The sequence below is a fragment of the Trachemys scripta genome, chromosome 8 (genome assembly GCF_013100865.1).
Source record: "Trachemys scripta elegans isolate TJP31775 chromosome 8, CAS_Tse_1.0, whole genome shotgun sequence".
Taxonomy (NCBI): Eukaryota; Metazoa; Chordata; order Testudines; family Emydidae; genus Trachemys; species Trachemys scripta.
Genome location: NC_048305.1, coordinates 20,105,339 through 20,119,423, shown reverse-complemented (window position 1 = coordinate 20,119,423; position 14,085 = coordinate 20,105,339). Strand labels below are relative to the sequence as shown.

General features: G+C 43.2%; 1 long non-coding RNA gene across 1 annotated transcript in view; it reads right to left on the bottom strand.

The window, feature by feature from the left end:
- Positions 1 to 7,617, bottom strand: part of LOC117881880 — a 40,246-nt gene extending 32,629 nt beyond the window's left edge. The window contains exon 1 of the long non-coding RNA XR_004646880.1: positions 6,961 to 7,617. This is a non-coding gene — a long non-coding RNA (uncharacterized LOC117881880). The remainder of the gene's footprint in view (positions 1 to 6,960) is intronic.
- Positions 7,618 to 14,085: the final 6,468 nt, after the last annotated feature.

Here is a 14,085-nt window from a genome sequence, read left to right as displayed (position 1 = left end):
AACACACAGACACATACAAAACTTCCATCCTGATCAGGCAGGAAATCAACTGATGCAACCCTACGTTCCCCAGCGCTGCGGGCAGAAACAACCGGGCCTCCCGGCACTGATGAAAAGGCACACAATGTACAGCGGAAGAACGTATACAGTTAGGGTGACCAGACAGCAAGTGTGAAAAATCAGGACGGGGTGGGGGGTAATAGGAGCCTATATAAGAAAAAGCCCCAACTATCACTACTGTCCCTATAAAATCGGGATATCTGGTCACCCTATATACAGTCTCCCTTCATAGTATGTACTGCTCCACGTTCTCTTATCGGTTTGGCAGGTAAGAATACACACAGACACACACACACCCCATGCCCAGTGTGATGACATGGCTAGGCTGTATAGCTCTCTAACTGCCCTCTGCTGGGTGGAATTAGAACTCTGCCACTCAGTGTCATAGACCCCACACTGCCGAGAAGCTAATTGAGGTTCTTTTAAAGCACAAGTGGCAGTGGTTCCTCCTGTCTTCAGAACAATATTAGTTCATGTGCATGTTCCTTTATAGATTCGGAATGTGACTGCAGGCACAGACTCTTCATATTATTTCTCTTTACACTTACCCACACACCCCTACTGACATTTACTGTTTCATATTACCTCATAGGTCTGGTATGTGAAAGGGGTATTGAGAAAAGCGTCACAGTGTGGACAGAACAGGAATAGACATCTTTTAAATATATATTTGAGGTGCCTAAAAGAAGGGGTGTGTGTATATATATACAGAGGAATATTCCCCAGTTTGTTTTGTATGGAAGAAAAAGCAATATAACTAAACTCTAGGCCTGGGACTGTATTCTTTGCATATTCAAAATTCCCACTGAAATCAGGGCTACCAAATAACCGTCAGTAGAGCTGTTCAGTCTCTGATTTTTTCCCCTTCACAAATGTAGCAAGGCTTCCCAAAAGTTATTTTTCCCTGTGGGTAATCAGCTTCCATCAACCCACTGGGGTATTTCTTACTCAGGGCTTCCAATCACAGTTACTTTCACTTCCCCTTCCTGGGTTCCTGGCTTCTAATATGGTCTCACAGCCTGCTCTTCCCTTGCTGCGTGTTTTCTCTGTCCCTCCCAATGGGAGAGGAGGTTCCCCTTGTCTGTCTACCTTCCCTTTTCCCCCACTTGTGACTCCTGCTTCTCTCCCAGTCTTGCCCCCATACAACTGCTTTTCTCTTCTCTGCCTTGTTCCTTCCCCCACCACACAGCAATACTCTCTTACCATTCCTCTTCTCCAGCTGCTCCTTTCAACACAAACTTTCCCTGTTCTCATTTCCTCAAACTCCCTCAAACTGCTTTAGACTCCCTCTCACACTTTCTAACTCCCAGGCAGCAACACTTTTCTGGGACTTTCCAGAACTTTCTCCCTGGGCTCCTGACAAACTATTACTGGCCAACTGCCTCAGAATGTTCCAGAAGCTTCTCAGTAAGTCCCTGACAGTTCATAAACAACAAAGTGCTCTGCAACCATCTAGAACTTCTCGAGTTCCCTGCTGATCTGTATCTGATCAAGTGCCCCAGAGCCATCCAGAATCTTCTCAGATAGCTGGGGATGTACTAATTGCCAGTCTGAAATTGATTAACTGATTGTGCAATTGCATCCATTCTGCCAAACCGTGACTCCTGCCAAAGCTGCAGACTCAAAGCAAATCTGTTTTTTTCCCTTAAAAATAAACACAGAGCTGCACTTTTTCATTTCTATTTATTTATTATTGCTATTGTAATAACACCATGACTTAGAGACAGATTGTGAGTGAAGGATTCGTATGTTCTAATGCTTGATGTTCCAGCCCGCTATGAGCTACTCACTTATTAGCACTGTAGAGGCAGTTTACAACTAATCGTTTCCAGTGAATCATTAATGCCCATGCAGCATGATCAGTGAAATATTGTGCTCACCATAGAGTGGCCATTCGGTTAGAACAGGTCACAGTCTGTTGGATGTGCTGCATAAGATGCTGCTATTAGCAAGGTTATTATTTATAACCCTCAGCCTTTACAATGCTCCAATCAAACTTTTACTGACCAGGCAGCCACAAATCTCTTTTAGGGGAATAATAATAGTGATAATTATTAATAATTAATTGAGTAATAGCCTTTTCACAAAATAAAGCAGTCAAGATAGGATAGGCAAAGAGCTGAGGCCCTTATTTAGAGTTTATTGTTTTGGCAGAACTCCTACTTACTGCATATACAAGTATATACACAGGAATCATGTCAGGCAGGAGGAGGGTGGAATGCAGCAGTAGTTTAATATGGCACACTGCAATAGTTTAATATGTGGGTGAAACTAGACAAGCACTACACTCTTGAATGAACTCACATAGGAAAAACATAAAAGACAAAAGCACCACGTCACCTGTGGGTGAACACTTTTCACAAAGCGATCAATCTATATCTGACCTATCAGTCCTCATCCTCAAAGGAAACCGGCACAACACTTTAAAAAGATGAGCCTGGGAGCTTAATTTAATTACTCTGCTAGACACTAAAAATCATGGACTGAACAGAGACATTGGATTTATGGCTTGTTACAACAATCTGTAACCCACTAACCCCCTCTTTTTGTCCTATATCTGCAGAGATGTTAATGGGCCACTCTACCTAGAATGCTCCCTTACAGTATGTGCTACCTACTTATATGCTAAACAATCTGATCCACTTTGTATTTTGCTGTGATGCTGGGACTATCTTTTCCAGACCTGAAGAAGAGCTCTGTGCGGCTCAGAATCTTGTCTCTCTCACCAACAGAAGTTGGTCCAATAAAAGATATTACCTCACCCACCTGGTTTCTGCAAGAATCCTATATCCAGCTGAAAATACAGTAGGAAAGAAGAATGTAATTCTGAAATGGAATTTGACTAGAATACTGGGCTCTTAATACCTCTACGGTTGCAAAAAGCACCAAGAGAATTGTTAGGCCTGATTTACAATACATAGTATTGTACAGGGCGGTTTACATCAACCTAAGTATGTAAGTGTCTACACTAAAATATCACTTCCACCAATTTAATTCCCCCTCTGCACTGACTTAATAACTTCACCTCATGAGAGGCATAGAATCAATGTTCATATAGTTAGGTCGATGCAGTGTCAGTGTAGACACAGCATTGCTTACATCAATTGTTATTGGCTTTTAGAAGCCATCCCACAATGCTCCACACTGACAGTACAATTGGTATAAGTGTTCCTGGTGAAGACGCACACCAACGACATAAGGAGTAAAGTGTAGACACATACAAGCAATGTAATTACTGTGGCAGCTGTATGCCAACATAAATTAGGTTGACTTAATTTTGTACTGTAGACATGCCCTTAGTAACCACGAACCAAGAGATCAGAACCTCAGTTTAATGTTTCATCTGAATGACAGCACTGTCAGCAGCACAGTGCCCCTTAGCGCCATGCTAGGGCACTGGGCCAACATGGGCCCAAAGGCACGAGGGCCATCTCGCAACACTATTTCCTCCAGAATTCTGGATTCTTCCTTGGAGGTTTCCCATTCAAGTACTGATTAGGGCCAGCCCTGTGAGAGCAGACAAGATCACAACCCAAGGTAGCATGGCTGCAACTGTACCAATATTATCCTGCCAGGTATCAGTCTGGGGATATGTTTTCTTTTCACTGATTTAACCAAAATTAACAACTTGTGGATTGGCTGCTTTAAAATTACTTGAGCATAAAAGTAAAATAAAAATGGATTTTTTTCCATCTAGGAAGGAAGGCTTTACTTTTCCTGAGCTTATATGAAGAATCATATCTCTGGTCTTTGTACAATAGTTAGAATGCACCTCAATAGCAATTAGCCTTTTCCATAACATTGTTATTAATCAGCACCAGAATATTAAATATTGGGCCAGATACACTCTAGCTGCTGTAGGGAGGTGCAAAAAGAACACTATGGCACCCTGTATCCTAGGGGAATCCACCCAAATGAGGGCAGTATCAGTTGTGCCAGTTGGTTTTGTCATCAGAGGAGAGCTTTGATTCTGACCTTGCTTACACTACAACAAAGCAGGAGGCACACGATCAATATAAATGGAATTACACCAGTGTAAAACCTGTGTCAGTAGGAAGAAAATTAAGCTCTGATAGCACCAAAGAATAATTTCCTTGCCTTTGTCTCTTATTTATTAAAAATAAACATCCTTTAAAAGCTAAGGTAATGAAAGCACAAAACAGAGTGTTAAAGTCACATTTAAAGAGTTTAGTTTAACTCAATTCACTTAAATTAGGGTTTGACTTCCTGGCTTAAAAAAAGTCAGGAAATTCCAAGTTAACCCCTCGCTCTTAAACAAGTCCCTGTTTCCAATCAGGCTAAAATGTCATTGTGAAAATAATAATAAGAACAACAGAAAAGGACTGTGCACTGGTGCGAAGGGGGAAGGTGGCTCTTTAATTTGATAATCTGGGGTGGCTCGCATTAGTCCAGATTCCACATTATTTTAATGTTAGAGTCGTGGGACTGTGAGTTCACTGTTGTTTTATAGTACCTCTAACAAGTCCGTAAACATGAAAACCACATGAAGATGATACCATGCTCATGGGGTAGGAGACTCATGGCCCAGTGACATCACCATGAATTCATAGTCACATTTGTTGTGCCTTTACATGTTTTCTGTCTCTTTGTGCGTATGAACAGTGGGAGGGAAAACTTCATTATCTTTTTTCAGAGTGAAGGGGCTTCACATTCCAACCTGACACTTATCTGGGAGTGTAATAATTAAAAGACCATGGAAAGCTTTACACTGACCGACTCTGATGCTGATTTGTTTAGCAATCCTGTGATGATCACAGATAACCTCTAAGTCGGGATCCTTCCACTTACACAGATTTCTACCATTCACCTGGTATTCTCCTTAGCTTTCAACCTGTAGAGAGCTAAATTGGTGACAGAGACTTCTGAAGTGGTGATTCAGGGCCAAATTCAGTCCTCATGTAAGTGAGTGAAACTCCACGGAAATCAGAATTATAGCAGGTTCGGATGTGACCTTTTGTGCTTTACTGACTTCAACATGTCCTTTGCCTGAGTAAAGATATGCAAGATCAATTCTACAGTGAGACAGACATGTGGGGGAAACTGGAAACGGTGCTGGATTCATTTCTTTAACATGTGTAACATTTTCTCTACATTCAGTTTCACAACCCAGCATTTCTGTTTATAAACAATTGTGTTGATCTTGTATATATAAGACAAATTAACAAGTGTGTGGGGGGGGGAAGGGATGAAAGGAATTAACAGGTAAAATATAATCAATATAGAATTATCAATCAGATATACTACAGATAACTAGATTTCTTTACACATTTAAATCCAGGTTGGGGACTGCATCTTCTTGTTGAGTTCTGGCCAAGTTCTAATTTTATCAACTTCATAATGTTACAGAGGTGAGGGTGGGAGATGTATTTAATTGTTCACAGGGCCAGTTCAGACAATGCAACAAGAGGCCCTGGGTTGGGGGTCTTATCGGATGAAAGGGAAGCTGAAAATCCAATATGGTATTTTCTGTATATGCTCATGTCCGGTTGTGTGCAGTGTGAACTGCTTCTTACTAACTGGAAGCTCAGTGATATAGAGGTTCAGTGATACCGTAATTATAGTATGGAGTTTGACTGGCATACAGACAAGTTGGCCCCCCTTTTAGGGAATAACAACATCTCCTCCTTTATCTCAGCCCTGGCTGGGGCGTATCTTAGACTTCCTCTTCTCTTGTTCATCAGAAAACCTCCACCCATTGTTCCACTAAATCCCTGCACTAAAATACCAGTTCTGGACACATCGTCTTTCTAGCCCAAGAATGATCACTGCCTCCAAGTCTAGTTTGGGGCAGGTATGGAAAAAAGGCCATATACACTGAAACTGGGCCCTTGCAGATGGGGATGGCCCAAGAGAATGGTTTTACAGCAGATCCCAGATTTGCTTGAACTGGTCCTGGGAGCCAGGAGATCTAGCTTCTATTCCTTACTCTGACACTGAGTTACTGTGTAGCCTTGAGCAAGACACTTAAGGGCCAATTTTCAAAAGCAGCCACTGATTTTGGATGTCCAGCTTGGGATACCTTGGCTTGATTTTCAGAAATGCTAAGCACTGTCCCTCTGGTTGAAATCTGTTGGAGAATAGCACCATTCAACAGGCACTCAGCACCTGGCAGGATCAGGGCAGCAGTACTTATGACTTTAGCCAAATTAGCATTACAGTTAATTAACTCTAATAATCTGCAGTGAAACATGAAATGTACTGGACGTAGGCATTATTCATCTGCTAGTGGTTGTGAAGCTACAGTATTTGTAAAGCTGGGATCTTTCAGAATGAAAGGCACTAGATATAGGTAAAATCAGAGCATAATTTGTGCCGGGACTTGCTGGAGCTCAGCCCCTGCACCTCTTCTGTCAGGGGCATGCAAGGCGTGACCTCATACATATGGTGCATGCAAGGTTACTCTGGGCAGAGGATGCCATTTTGTAGAACAGAATGTTACCTTCCCTGCAGCACGACTACGTGCATACATTCACGTGCGAAGTTACACTGTGTGGAGGACGCCATTGTTATTGCTTGAGCCCCAGCGCCTCTGTCTTTGGAACTTAAGCACTGCGTAAAATGCATTTTTTTAGGTCATTCTCTCTTTGACACTTTTTATTAAGGCAAAGTTACAATAAAACTTTAACATACTACACATACATTACTTATTACTTATTCAGGGCCAGGTTAATATTCAAAGAACCGGGCTAAACATTCTGGCTTGCTGCCTGGGGAGCCCTCCTCCTGTGAGTACCTTAAACAGGGTGACCATTCTCTCTAATGGTATCCAATAATTCATGCCCACTACCCATTTATCAGTAACATACACTAATGAGCAGTGAAGTAAGAGCAAGTTTTTATGGAAGGGAGGTGGATTTGAATAGAAAATGAGTGACGTACCTTGTAACCCAGATAGCGGTAAGAGGTGTGTTGCTCTCATGCAGAAATATGAGACATGAATCTATTGTTAGTCAGCTGATTCCAGCATCCTGTGGGTGCAGTGATCATATGTGAGTGCCTAAGCTCCGAAATCAGCAGCTGTGTAGCAAAGATTGTGATGACGCCCCTTGGGGCAATGCAAACTGTAGGTTGCTCTTCTGACTTTCTCCCTTTTGTTATTATTATTGATTACAAATATAGCTCCATAAATGTGCATGATATTTAGTAGACAAGTGAAAAGTATAGGGTCAGTATACTGTTATTCAGTAACAGTGGTATGTATAAAAGAGGAGTAAGTCTAGATTTCAGGGTGAATGAGCTCAGAATCTGACTCGATGGTACCTGTCCTGAAGAATTTACAAACGAGGGCCCTGATTCAGATGTGAATCTAAGTAAGCCTAAAAGGAGGAAGGACTCTAATTGGATGTAACTTACACTTTCTGGTCCCCTGCATCTATTATACCAATTTAGGTTTCCTCTGCATTCCAGAGGCCAGTTCTCCATAAGCTACAGCTGTTTGCACTGGTCTACTGATGCAGTGGAGCCATAAAGCCAGTTTAACCAGCTACCCCAAAATTCCCCTGGTTTAGGAAGCATTACTGAGGAAGAAAGAAAGGACATGACCAGAGCTCCTGTGCGATCTAGTTACTGGTGGCTGCCAGAACAGCCACTGGGCCATAGGCAGCTGGGAGTCATTTACAAGAGTCAGGGGCCAGCTGTAGAATTGGGGAGCTGCCAATGTGATGTAAAGCCACTCCCTCTGAGGTCCTATGCCAATGCATCTCCTCTGATCCCAGGAATCAGGGCTCCTTACACTTAAATACACTTACCAACATCTAAGCAAAACTCTCTGCCTCACACATCACATGAATTACAGGGAAGCCTGATGTAGAGGGACTTGGCCCCCTTAGTACTGTTAGGGGCTCCTGCACTTCTGTCTTATGGTCCCCTTACTTCTCAATATTGTTTACATTAAAGCAAGCCACTTGACATTCAGGGTCCATCTACTTTTTTCCAATAATGGAAGCACTGCACATCACCCCTACACTTGTCCCAGTATGTCTAATGGAGTGTAAGGAGGCATAGTGGCTGAGGGGATGGAAGAGAAGGTAGCAGCAAAAGCAACTAGCAGGAGAGTGTAGGGAGGTGTAAGCTAAAATGGTCATCTATTTAATTTCACAACTTCTGCCTGCTTAGGGCTTGTCTACACTACTGTGAGGGGTCGATCTAAGATACGCAACTTCAGCTACGTGAATAGCATAGCTGAAGCTGACATACTTAGATCTACTTACTGCGGTGTCTTCACTGTGGTAAGTCAACAGCTGACGCTCTCCCAACGACTCCGCTTGCGCTTGTCATTCTGGTGGAATACCGGAATCGACGGGAGAGTGCTCAGTGGTCGATTTATCGTGTCTACGCGATAAATCGACCTCCGCTGGATTGATCACTGCCTGCTGATCCGGTGGGTAGTGTAGACAAGTCCTTGTGTGTAAGTTACACCAACTTAGACAGTCTGACAGTTGGTCAGTTGGTGTGAGTAGGTCTAAGGGAATCTGACTGTAGGGGAGTCCAAGCATAAAGGGAGTTCAATTTACACTACTGTCTGCATCCCCTCAGAATCTATTTAGTTACCTTATCTCCTTTTTTCTGTAGTATCTGTTTGTCCCCAGCATTAGCTTTTGAGTTTACCCCTGTGAATAACTAATCTTTGAGTAGCACCTTCTGATTGTCTGTTAAACAAAACCCCCCAGTATCAGTTAACACAGAACAGCTTTTTCATTTTCACTATAAAATGTGTTAACATATTTGCACTATGACTTGATTCTCATGTGATAGTGTGAGGTGATGTTTGTGTGTAAGAGAGAAGCTAGTGAAAACAGAGGATTAGTCATAGAAGGGAACAGTGCTTGGCTGTTTTGAATATGAAAACCTTTAGGCGGGGAAAAAAGTCAAACCTTATCCTCTTGTTTTGTTTCTTAAAGCACATTTGAATACATGGGGACTGACTCACGCATGTGGTGTTCTGTGTCTATTGCCTCTAATGGAACAATGTGACAAACCCCTGTATAGCTTTATTCATACAATTCTTTGCTCATGTGATGTCCTGTCATTGTCCCTGTGCCTTGTCAATGCCATCTCACTACCCACCTGACTTTATACAAGTCAGTGTTTACCTGATCTAATCTACCTGAGATATTACCCACCCACAAGATCTTTTTGCCTCAGGTAAGCTTACAAAATGTTCATCTTGCTAGTTTTCTCCTGTGCTTTTGGCAAACACTTTGTTTCCCAATTGGAATGAATAAGCGATGAAGTCATAAGAAAGTTCTGGCTGAAATGAATTTTACCAAACATGGCACATTCCTCAGGGGGGTTGGCCAGACTCATATTCCAAACGGTCTGTGGATCCTGGAGCCAGCTGCAAAGTGTGATTTCACCTCATACTCTGCGCAGGTCTATTTAGATAGAGGCCCAAGAGAAGGGAGTTTAATAGGACTATGCTTCCTACAGAGCAAGTTTTACCTCTCCTGTAGCGTCAAAAACACTCTTGCTAACAAAGAAAGTAGGAAAACCATAGAGCCAGCATGCTCAGCTGGAATCTTTTCATTGATTTAAGCAAGCTTTCGATCAGACATTAGTTGTCATTTCAGATGAGCCACCAAAGTACCCCGAGATGATAACATCTTTCAGTCACTCCTGATTTAAAGACAGATTCAAAAGAGTGATCTAGAGGCTCACCTGAGAGATACATCTTTCCCTGTGTCATACTGCGCCTGCTGTGATCAGCTGAGGCACTCAGACTGATAGCTACTTGGTTTGAACTGGAAGGAGTGGATGGGAGGGCATTCTTTTTTAGGAGTCTCTGATTCTAGAACTCACTCTCCTGCTGGATTTGATTATTTTAAGATCATGATGAAAAGCCAGTTATCCTAGACCAGTGGTTCTCAAACTTTTTTTTTCATGGACCACTTGAAAATTGCTGAGGGTCTCAGCGGACCACTTAATGATCTTTCCAATTGTTGTTTGTACCATTAGCTAACTATTGTAAAGCGCTTTGGATAAAAGCGCTATATAAAAAAACCCCTTAATAATAATTAATGTTTTTTGTTCTACAAATAAAAGCACAACTCATATTTTAATATCAGTAGTCCTACCTTTCTAATGCGATGGATGTGCCCACTCTCCCCCACTGCGGCAGCCCCTGATCTGGGGCTGCAAAGGTCTCTCCCCCACTGTAGCAGCCCCCGAGCTGGGACTGGGAAGGAGGGGGGTATCTCCCCCACCACAGCAGTCACAGAGCTGGGGCTGGGAAGGAGGGCCATCTCTCCCCGGCAGCCGCAGCCCTGGAGCTGGGGAAAGTCGCCTCTTTCTCTGGCTGCCGCAGCCCTGCACATCCCAAATTCCCCCACCCCCTCTTCTCACCCCACTGCCCCCTCCCACCTATCCCCTATTCCCCCCAAGGCCACCACCTCACCTTACACATGTGTCTTCTCCAGGGTCCTGGCACCTAATTAGTGGAGCCATGCCTGCGCAGCTTCACTAATTAGGTGGGTGGCCCTTCATTCTCTCGTGTGTGGCTGCCCAGGCACGCACCTTAGAGCAGTGGTTCCCAAACTTTAACAACCTGTGAACCCCTTTCACTAAAATGTCAAGTCTTGCAAACCCCCTCCTACAAATGAATATTTCCAGGGATTTTCTCCTTTGCCCGAGTATAAATTATAAAAGCGGTGATCTTGGAAATATGGCATTTGTTTTTATGACATGCTTATTACACACAATTTATGATTAATTATTATTTATCATTACAATATTTTTATTACATGATGAAAGTGGCAACACTTTTCCAAGATCTCACTTTCGTAGCTTGTATCACTTTGAATAAGCCTGTTATAAGAGAAGGCTCCTATGTTTCATCAAGGAGTATCAGATGTGAAACAGCATGAAGGTATTTAAGCAGCCAACTCAAAGAGTTCCTCCTACACAAGCATTCAGGTCTTGAGCAGTCCAGGCAAACAACACACGTTACAACAAAGCTTAAACTTGTTTGTCATAATAATTTTTAAAACAATCCTAGCTGCCTATTTAATTTTAAAAACAGCAAAACATATTCACCTCCCTTTCCATTTCTTATAAGGAGTCTTGAAATTTAAATCTCCTCAGTGTGATAGATATGCTTGCTTGGAACTGCTTAGCTCTTGGAAGTCCAGGGTCTCCTGGCTGCTGGCCCAGTGCTGCCCGGGGTCCCTAGGGACTTCTCTGTCTGCCATTAGGGAATTTTTCCCCGAGAACCCCCTGTAACATATTGCGAACTCCCAGAGGTTCATGAACCCCAGTTTGGGAACCACTGCCTTAGAGGGAACTATCCATGGACCACCTGAATGGAGCTTGCGGACCACTGGTGGTCCGTGGACCACAGTTTGAGAACCATTGTCCTAGACCCAGGAGTGCTGCCAGCTTTTCTGCCACCCTAGGCGGCGGAAGGTCCCGCCTCGAAATGCTGCCCCCCACAGAGGTGGCGGAAGGTCACGCCGCCGAAATACCGCCGTGGTCGCCATCCCCCAAATTGTAGTACCCTAGGTGACCGCCTAGGTCACCTAATGGGTTGTGCCAGCCCTGCCTAGACCTTTTCCCAGGTAGTGTGGATGGGTGGGAGAATATGAGTTCAGGTATTTTCTAGAGGGTTTGCATATGGATTTTACACCAAACTCTTGTGCATTTATGCCCAGGGCAAAGGATGGGCAGATTTATAATAAATTCAAATAAATTAATAAATAAATCTCTAGCATTACTGATTGCCTCCACCAGTCAGAACCACTCAGACAAAATCAGCCTCCGTAAAAACAAATGAGAAAGGCAGAAGCAAGTCAAAAGGGACTGTATGTTAAAACCTTGGAATTTGTATAGCTCTGACTTCAAAATGGTTTTATTGGAGCTGGGCTTGAACAAAACCCCAGACTTGAGCACCCTGGAAGTTTGGAACACAGCGAATGCAGTTCGGTATCTGAATTTTGACTCTTGGACCCATGATTAGTTTAATTATTTACAGGATTTCTCCCTCTATTCTATTCAGGTTTATATACCATGAGCCTCAACCTGATATCTCAGTGCCTGGTGATTGGTTTCCTTCTCTCAGGTCTGATTGTTTTCATGAAAAAGAGGAAGAAGAAGTGAAATTTGATAAAAGCCTGAAGCAGATTCTGAAATAGTAAATAAAAGAGGCATGAATCATCTGCTTGCAGAAATGACGAGGAGGGATGGAAAAGACAGTGGTTTGGGAGAAGAAAGCTGTGTTCTACATGGTTGATTCAGCGCTCTGGACTAAAAATGAATCACCAGAATATTTCAGTCACATTACCAGCATTAACACACACAAAACCCCCAACCTCAGAAAACCTTGGTTATGAAACTAACTTGATGGAAGTTGTATGCAGTGTTGTAGCCGTGCTGATCTCAGGGTATGAGAGAAACAAGGTAGGTGAGCAGGGCCAGCTCCAGCTTTTTTGCTGCCCCAAGAGGCAAAGGAAAAAAAAAAAAAAAAAGGAAAACCCGATTTAGGTGCCACCCAAGAGGAAGAGAAGGACCAGCCACAGAATTGCCGCCGAAGACAAAACGCGGAGCGCTTGAGCTGCCGCCGAAGTGCCGCCGAAGACCCAGACGTGCCGTCCCAATAACGGACAGAGTGCTACCCCTTTCTATTGGCCACCCCAGGCACCTGCTTCCTTCACTGGTGCTTGGAGCCAGCCCGGTGGGTGAGGTAATATCTTTTATTGGACCAACTTCTATGATGGAAGTTATCATTCAGATCAATATGATGGCTTTCCCAAAACACTGTGTTCAACTAGATTTGCAGCATGTGCCAGCTAGTAAGAGCTCACTGGAAATGGGGAGTATGTTGTGATAATAACAACAATGCTGTAGCTTATCCCTACATGGCACCTTCCAACCCAAAGTGCTTTAGAAACTACAGGCCAGGTTCTCCTTTGCCCTGTGACTGTGCTGCTGCCTTGATAAAGAGGCCATAAAAGTAGAGGATATACTCACTGGAGAATATCCCTAGTATAGGGGCTTCCCTCGATGATGTAGTGCTAGCTATGATAGCTCTTCACTGCTTCCTCCTAGCTCCTGGTGTAGGCATTATGATAAGATCATGGCTAGGGGATGTGAATGGATGCACTTCGGCTGTTCTTAGCTACTAGTTTGTAGCTGAGTATAAGTTAGAGCATCCTCAGTGCTGTTCTAACTTGCACCAGGCTCCAGGCAAGCCCTAGTACAGTCCTAGAGTGTGGGAAGGTACAAAGCAGGCTTAAAACCCCCTTTATCCCTTGCTCCATTCCTGGGCTAAGCACAGCTCAATCAACCCCTATAATTAGGGGATTTTTCATCCACTCCTAAAGAGCAGCCACCTTCGGGGTGTAACAAGGCAGCTGTTTCACAGCAATACCAACACAACACAACCACCAGGCTCCATTCCTTTGCCATACTAAATAACTCTCATTATTAAAAGTCAGAACATCTGTTTTATAAGCTGGGATTTTCAATGGAGCCAGCTGGAGCTAGGTACCCAGTTCCCAATACATTTCAATAGGCTTTGAGTGTCTAATTCCCTCAGGTGCCTTTGAAGATAAGTTACAGATGGCCAGGAAAGGCAGAAAATAAGGGTGACAAACAAAGAGACAAACACTCATTCCCAAAGAACCCCTCAGAACATCTGGAATGCTGCGGTGATGTCATTTACCAAGAATGTCAGCCAATCCCAATGCATGCGGTTCCCATTAGTGTAAGATCAGGAGACCAGCAAGGCTAAAAATATTTCAGTTTGCTTTTTTAAAACTAGATTTAGTTTTCTATTTTTTTTTTTTTTAAATCATGCTTACGCCACCTTTGTAAGTTAGAAATGTTTTTGTGGACAGTCACTTGAACATTGGTTGGATTCCAGTCCCCGCACCATTGCTATTACTCAGAACTTTTCCCATTGAGGATTTCATGATGTCTTTTTACTTAGCAATGGGGCATGATTCATATTTAATACCTAACCAAAAATGGTTTCTTTTGGTTATAAATCTCAGTGACATGATAGATAGATAG